The sequence below is a fragment of the Silene latifolia genome, chromosome X (assembly GCF_048544455.1).
Source record: "Silene latifolia isolate original U9 population chromosome X, ASM4854445v1, whole genome shotgun sequence".
Lineage (NCBI taxonomy): Eukaryota > Viridiplantae > Streptophyta > Magnoliopsida > Caryophyllales > Caryophyllaceae > Silene > Silene latifolia.
Genome location: NC_133537.1, coordinates 46,224,829 through 46,233,994, shown reverse-complemented (window position 1 = coordinate 46,233,994; position 9,166 = coordinate 46,224,829).

Below are 9,166 nucleotides of genomic sequence, written 5' to 3'. Positions count from 1 at the left end.
TTGTCGATCCCTCTCCCCCTTCGCCTAGTACTAGGGCCACTGCCGATGTAAGGTAGGCTTTTACAAATTATCAAAAGGAATCCGCTGCTGTTAAAAATGTTTTGATTTTTTCAATGGATCCTGCTTTACAAAGGCAATGTGTCAAGTTTCGTGATGCACATGAAGTATTCTCGAGGCTTTCAACTATGTTTTCTCAAGCCCCGAGAATAATTCGGTATGACACCGCTGTTCGTTTCTTTGAGGCTAACCTCAAAGATGGTCAACCTGTAAGTTCACACGTACTTAAAATGATTGAGTACGTGGAAACTTTAGAGGGGTTGGGATGCAAGATCCCCGACGAACTTGTGGTGGACCGAGTGCTCCACTCTCTCTCGCACGTCAAGGGATTTACCCAATTTAGGGTAAATTACAATATGACGAACATGAGAAAGAGTTTACATGAGCTCCATTCTCTGCTTGTGCAAGCAGAGAAGGACATGGGATTGAGTGGGAGTACAAGGAAAGATGTGCTTGCGATTAATGTGAAGGGGAAGAAGCGATTTAAGAGGAATGCGGGTAAGAAGCCCGTTCAGGTGGAGGGCAAAGGTAAAGCAATTGCGAATTGCTCTACCAAGCCAAAATCCATAAAGGGTAATCCTCTTAAAGATACTTGTAATTATTGTAATAACAAGGGACATTGGAGACGTAATTGCACAAAGTACCTGGATGACATAAAAGTCGGCATTGTGAAGCCGACATGTAATTTCTCAACTGAATCTTTTATGATAGACATAAATTATGCTTCAAATACAACTTGGGTATTAGATACTGGTTGTGGTTCTCACTTGTGCAATCATTTGCGGGGCCTAAAAAGCATAAGAAAGCTAAACAAAGGTGATGTCGATCTCCGAAATGGGAAACGGGTCTAAAGTAGTCCGTCTCGGTAGGAACTTATGTACTTAGTTTAGCTTCGGGTTTGGAGTTGAATCTTAATAATTGTTATTTTGTACCAACGCTATCTAGGAATATAATATCCGTATCTGTGTTAGACACAGAAGGGTTTTCTTTTGTAATTAAAGACAAGTGTTGTACTTTTTCCCTTAATGGGATTGTATATAGTCAAGCTATTTCAATCAATGGTATTTATATTCTAGATACTTGCAACGATGTTTATCATTTAGATAATAAAAGACTCAAAACAGGTGATCCTGATCTATCTTATTTATGGCATTGTCGATTAGGACACATCAACGAGAAGCGCATTAAAAGACTAGTGTCGACTGGTGTAATTAAACCTTTTGATTTCGAATCATTTGGTACATGCGAATCTTGTCTTCTTGGCAAGATGACTCGTTCACCTTTTCTAGGAAAAGGATCTCGAGCTGGTGAGTTATTGGGTTTAATACACACCGATGTGTGTGGCCCAATGACAGTCACTGCTAGAGGTAATTATGACTATTTCATTACTTTTACCGATGACATGAGTAGATATGGGTATATCTACTTAATGAGGTATAAAAGTGAAGCTTTTGATAAGTTCAAAGAGTTTCAGAATGAAGTAGAAAACCAATTAAATAAGAAGATTAAAGCATTACGATCAGATCGTGGTGGGGAATATTTAAGCAAGGACTTTAAAGATCACCTAATAAACTGCGGTATTGTATCTCAGTTAACTCCTCCTGGCACACCACAATTAAATGGTGTGGCTGAAAGGAGAAATCGAACTTTATTAGATATGGTTCGATCGATGATGAGTCAAACAGAATTACCTAAGTCATTCTGGGGTTTTGCCATTTTATCTGTTGTACAATCACTTAATAAAAGTCCCACTAAAGCAACTGACAAAACTCCATATGAGATATGGAAAGGGAAAGTCCCGAATCTGCGATACATGAAAGTATGGGGTTGTGATGCTTATGTCAAGAGTAAGTCTGACGATAAGCTTGCACCTCGTTCTGAAAAGTGTATTTTTGTAGGCTACCCTAAAGAAACTTGTGGATATTACTTCTACAATAGTAACGAGAACAAAGTGTTTGTGGCTCGTGAAGCTGTCTTTCTAGAAAAAGAATTTATTTCTAGGAGACAGAGTGGGAGAAAATTTGAACTTGACGAAGTTCAAGAGCCACAAACTGATATGACAATACAGGAAGATGTTCCTTCTACGTCTGAATCAGTTATTGTTCCTTCTAAACCTAGGAGGTCAGAAAGGGTTAGTCGCCAACCTGATAGATACCTTGGTATTATCGAGGAAGATGGTGACTATGAGGTTTTACTTTTAGAAAGTGATGAACCCAAGACCTATAAAGCAACTATTATGAGTTCTGACTCTAAGCTATGGCTCGAGGCCATGCACTCCGAAATGGATTCCATGTACGATAATCAGGTATGGGACCTGGTTGACTTACCTAAAGATGTTCGACCTCTTCAGTGTAAGTGGTTATTCAAGATTAAAATCGGCATGGATGGACATAAAGATGTCTACAAAGCTAGATTGGTTGCAAAAGGTTTCACTCAGGTTCATGGTTTACACTATGATGAAACTTTTGCACCAGTTGCTATGCTTAGATCTGTTCGGATAATGTTAGCGATTGCTGCATTTCATGATTATGAGATATGGCAAATGGATGTCAAAACCGCTTTCCTGAATGGGTTTCTGGAAGACGAAGTGTTCATGACACAACCTGAGGGTTTTGTGGATCCTAAAAATCCTAACAAAGTATGCAAACTTAAGAGATCCATTTATGGTCTTAAGCAAGCGTCAAGGAGTTGGAATCATCGTTTTGATCATGTTATTAAACAGAATGGTTTTTCTCGAAGTGTTGAGGAACCATGTTTATACATGAAGTTTAGTGGGAGTAAAGTTGTTTTCTTACTTGACGACATATTACTCATTGGGAATGATGTTGATATGCTTGCTTCTGTTAAGAAGTGGTTGGGAAATCACTTCCAAATGAAAGATTTGGGAGAAGCTCAGCGCATCTTGGGTATCCGGATCTATAGGGATAGATCCAATAGGATATTAGCATTGAGTCAAGAAGCATATATTGATAAGATTCTTGACCGATTCAATATGAAAAAACTCCAAGAGAGGTTTTCTACCTATGGGCAGTGGGATCACTTTGAGTAAGTCACAGTGCCCTACTGAGCCTAAGGATATTGAACGCATGAAATCGATTCCCTATGCTTCCGCTGTTGGATCGATCATGTATGCTATGATGTGCTCTCGTCCTGACGTCTCGTATGCTTTGAGTATGACGAGTCGTTTTCAGAAAACTCCAGGTGAGAGTCAATGGATAGCCGTCAAGAATATTCTGAAGTACTTGAGAAGGACTAAAGATTCATTCTTAGTGTTTGGAGGAGAATCTGAATTACGTATAAGAGGTTATACGGATGCCAGTTTCCAAACCGATAGGGATGATTTGAAATCCCAGGCTGGTTTTGTCTTTTTGTTGAACGGAGGGGCGGTTTGCTGGAGAAGTTTCAAAGAGTCTGTGATCACGATTCTACAACGGAAGCTGAGTACATTGCGCCCTCGAAGGCGCAAAGGAAGCTGTTTGGATTAGGCAATTTTTAGAGGGACTGAAAGTAGTTCCGACCGCCGAGGATCCTATCACTTTGTATTGTGATAACAGTGGGGCTATTTTTCAAGCAAAAGAGCCCAAGTCTAGTAACAAGTCTAGGCATGCACTTAGGAAATTTCATGTAATTAGGATTTAATCGAAAGGAAAGAAATTACAGTTTGTAAGGTTGGGACATCTGACAACATCGTAGATCCTTTAACCAAGCCATTGTCTCAAGCTAAACATGATAGTTGATACCCGTCGTTGTGAGTACCAAAAATAAGATTTATAATTTCCTATTAAAACTAACCTAGGCTAGTGGTAACAGGGTCGAACCACAAGAAGGCGAATGTAATTAATAGCTGTCTAATTTAGTCTAAGGTAACGAAAGTGGGGGTTTAATTGATTTGGTCTACAGCTAACAGCAAATAAAGACAATAAACAAAATACGGATAAAAATAGATAATAAAAGGGGTGCAAGGATGGTCGGTTCGTTATAGTTTCGGCGGCAGCATACTAAACAGGTCTAAATCAAAATACATGAGGCGGGAAATAAAGAGGTCCTCTCGGTCCACTCTTAACAAATAGCATCTTTCGATCTCGCTATAAGTCCCTAATATCACTAATACTAACTTTCGTCCTGAAAAGTGACTTATAATCTAAACTTTACCTATCTTTCGATCTCAAAGATAGTTTAGTCATTTTAATTGGTGATCTAACAACTGTCCCTATCTCTCGATCTAATGGGTCAGTCATATCCTAAACATTCAACTAGTCGTGTGCACTCGATTCGTCAAATTAAGAATTAAAACAATTAAAACGAAAATAAAAACCTCACGTGGTCAGTCGATCGACCAGGCATGGCGGTCGATCGACCAACACGCGAATCAGGCCGTGTTCATCATATTGCCGCCTACGCTATAATTCCCTTACATCCTAGCACAAACTAATTAGCTACTCATACTAACGATGATAACGACAATGAAATTAACGAAATAAGTAGAAGAATTCATGCTTAAAACGAATGAACAAACAATTAACAATAATGATAAATTGGGTTCGGGAGACTAACTAACAATTCTAAATCTATGAATGCGAATAAAGTAATAAACTGGAATAAGAAGAATACCAAGATCGCAGAAGAATTGTAACGGAATGATTGAAAGCACAACGAAAATCCAATGCGAAATAGTTTCCCAAACCCTAATTATTTGATAAACTAAACTGATAAAGAACCTAATGAAAAACTGAATGAATGAAGTTCTTAGTCAGGTTACGTTATATAGCAAACTAACGTAACTAAATCCCTAAACCTAATATAGCTTTGGGCTTTGTATTTCTCGATCTTTATGTTTAATCCGCGTATCAGCTCGTAACTTGGTCGATCGACCATGTTGCTCAGTCGATCGACCAACCTATAATGAACAGTAGCTTCTGATCTCGTGCTCTGGTCGATCGACCATAAGCATCGGTCGATCGACCAAGGTTGCTGTACAGTAGTGCATTCTGACGAATTCTGCAGCGCGCACCGATCTTAAAACAGCTGCCATTTCTTCGTTCCTTGGTCAAATCAGGCGTTCTACACGGCGTTGGAAAGATAAGAGGATAAGCTTTCACCTCCAATTGGAATCACTCGATTATCAGGTATAGAACTCGAGATATAGCCATCTGAAGCAGGCTGCAATGTCGAGAAGCACTTCTTCGCTTGTTAAACTCGTACGCACCCATGCTTTTGCTATCTTTAGGCCTTGAAACGCGCACCAAGCTCATTCCTCGAGTCAATAATTCATGTCAAATGCAATGTTAATTACTTAGGGACGGATTCGGCTCGATTTCCGCTCAATTCTTCATATTTCTGCAATAATAGACAAAAACACAAAAGTAGAGGAAAATAGGGAAATAATGGCATATATTGCACATTTGAGCTCTGAAATGCGTGTAGAATAAAGTGTGAAACATCATATTTTAGACACGCATCAAATCTCCCCAAACCAAACCATGCTTGTCCCCAAGCAAGAACTAGACTCGATCTAATAACCTAATGGAACGAGTTCAATCTCAGAGCGAAATGCAACCTGTCAAGCCTAAACCAGTTTAATGCATAGCCAATAATCAACTAGTGTATGAATCATGCAAACGAATTATAAAGTCGTTAAAAACTGCTGAACCGTCAACTGTAGAGACTTATCAAATTGGACTCTCGCGGGTCGCTCAAATCTCTCATAAGAACAGGTGAATATGTGAAAGATAGAAAGAATTAAATTTGTAAAGACTCTCACCTAACTACGACCTATGAAGACATGCCAGCAATAAAATATGAAAATGATCTCTTATAACCGTACATATGCATTCCAACCAACAGATGACCAATGACACATGCCGAGGTATAAATATGGAAATGTGAGGTATGGGTAAAAAGAGGCAAAACGTTTTATGGAAAAGTGGAGGTACAGGTGATCAAGCTAGTACCAAAACGGAACCAAATGGCAACATCCAACTTCTTGCTCATAATCAAACGAAACGGTGCTATAGCAAGCACAAGACTCACAATCTCCAAACTAACAAATCAATAAACTCCCCATAGGATATAAATGAAACATGGGAGCAAAAATCGCCAAAAGATAAGGATTAAATTATGCGAATTGACTTTTTTTTTCTCGGATCTTCAGTCGATCGACTAAAATTGGCAGTCGATCGACTGCCTTGAACAGTACAGAACTCTTTTTTTCTTTTTTTTTCTTTCTTTTTCGAATCTTTTCTCATTTTTTTTTTCACTTTGTTTCTTTCCCTCCTTTATTTCATCTTCCCAATAACGTCTCAACAGAGCATATGCCACCAAAAATGAGTAACAACCCCAAGAAAACAGACTACTAGCTTGACAAAGGACAGGCTAAATGTAGGATGTAGTAAATGGGACAAAAAGGATATTTTTGGCAGTGTGGAGTTTATGGGCAAAATGAATAAAGGGAAACCTCTACCACATGTGTCGACAATCCACAAACCGAACGCATACAGGTATTAAGTAGATCAAGTTCATATTTATGCAAATTAAGGAAACATGTCTCATAAGGAGTACAACTCACATTCCTAGATAAACCGGTCATGAATGTCACCAGTTATAGGCTCTAAAACTCAGAAATATGATGTAGCTTGCCAATTTTCTAAGTCAGGTCTCAAGTCCAGCAAATAAATTAACGAAAACTCGTAGATATGCATAAACGATTCTACTAATAACATGTTAATCTAGCAAGGCTCAGGCAAAGCAGGTGTAAATGCGAAATCATCATAGAAATACTACCGTTCCGACTCGACCTATATGCTAAAATTGACGTGCATTTTATGGGAATTTTTTTTTGAAATTTTTGAAATTTTTTTTTTTTTTTGAATTTGAATTTTCTGTATATATAAGAGAAATGAAATAAACAATGCAAAACAGAATTAAACGTGAATGCAAGCAAATGATATGCGACGCAAAACCCTTCCCCAAACCAAATCGCACAATGTCCCCATTGTGCAAAATCATATAATGAAGAAAAGAGAAATGGGAATTTGCGAGAAATAAATAAGTATGACATGAAGTGGAAATCGGGAACTCACAAGACTTTGAGCGCAGCAAAGGAAACCTCCCCAAACCAGCGTGAGCTAGGAGGTTTCAGTAGCCAGCAGTGCTACCATAAGTGCCTGAAAAGACAGAAAAATACCACGCATAAGACTGAGAAAACAATTTTGGGACGGTGAAATCGTGCATACATGAGAGAACAGAAGAAATAAATAAATTTTACGGAAGATAAAAGGGAGTAGAGAACTCCCTTAAGTCCGCAAATCAACCAAACACAGCAGGGGAGAGGTCGTGAACAAATACAGCAGCAGCAGTGGTCGATCGACCAAGAAGATCGGTCGATCGATCAAGTGGGCGTGAACAGTAGCTCCTGTAAACCTGCAAATCAGTCGATCGACCATATAAGCGAGTCGATCGACTGAAAACACTGCTGCGACATCTTAATTCTTCGTATTAGCTCAATAACTAGAGCTACCGAGGTCTAAAACCTGCAAATGCACAATAATACGCGCCCAAAATTGCGCAAAACCCAGAATAAAGTCTAAAGTACTTAAAAATCCTAAATAAGCGAAATAAAATGCGAAGTCTCGCGCACACAAAATACTAAAAAGGAAGTCTAACAAAAAGCAACAAAAACAATGTTTTATGAGGAAGCAATTGATCAACTAATAGTTGATCAAGAACGGCCACGGAATGGCCCACTACTAGGCTTCTGACTGAACGCAGTGGCTTCAGAAACCGTCAAATCTACTCCCGGCCTCCACAACATGGCAACGGAAGAACAACAACGTCTTGAGGCATCCGGATCCCAATTTTTCACCTCAGCGCACAGCTTCTTCTTAGACGGCATATCCTCATCAGGACCTCCTCCTGGATCATATATCCGGGCAGTGCCAGACTTCAAGCTAGGAACACCCAACTCACCTCCGGGGTCTTTGAACTTGCCAAGACCTAAAGAAAGAGAAACAAAGCGATGTTCCTCCAATTTGTTCCCAAACTGGGACGGAGGCGTCAATCCTACAGCAGCAAATGGTTCAACAGAAGGAGTAGGAAGGTACACATAATCGACTAAAGGAGTGGAATTACCTCTAATCGGATAGGAGTGGTCTTCATTTACCTTCTGATCGTCATCCGGAATAGGCGTTGGTGACGATTTAACAATTCCCAAGGCTGCAGGGGTTGATCGAACATCATCACTACTCGATCGAGTAGTTTCCTCCTCCAGCATAACTGGTCGATTGACCACTGGTTCAAGTCGATCGACCGCTCTTCCTTCTGCAATGTCATTCGTTCGACCACACAAATGTGCTTGATCGAATTCTTCATGTGGCACAGCATTGAAGTCTTCAATTGACGCTTCATCGTCCTCTAAATCATCATCCTCCGAGTCATACACATCATCGTTTTGCTCGGCAGCTACTTGAGCCAAGAGAAGCTCAAGTCTTTTGAAAGAAGCTTCTCTCTGTTCAGCGATTTCTTGCATTTGGGACAATGAAATTAACGAAATAAGTAGAAGAATTCATGCTTAAAACGAATGAACAAACAATTAACAATAATGATAAATTGGGTTCGGGAGACTAACTAACAATTCTAAATCTATGAATGCGAATAAAGTAATAAACTGGAATAAGAAGAATACCAAGATCGCAGAAGAATTGTAACGGAATGATTGAAAGCACAACGAAAATCCAATGCGAAATAGTTTCCCAAACCCTAATTATTTGATAAACTAAACTGATAAAGAACCTAATGAAAAACTGAATGAATGAAGTTCTTAGTCAGGTTACGTTATATAGCAAACTAACGTAACTAAATCCCTAAACCTAATATAGCTTTGGGCTTTGTATTTCTCGATCTTTATGTTTAATCCGCGTATCAGCTCGTAACTTGGTCGATCGACCATGTTGCTCAGTCGATCGACCAACCTATAATGAACAGTAGCTTCTGATCTCGTGCTCTGGTCGATCGACCATAAGCATCGGTCGATCGACCAAGGTTGCTGTACAGTAGTGCATTCTGACGAATTCTGCAGCGCGCACCGATCTTAAAACAGCTGCCATTTCTTCGT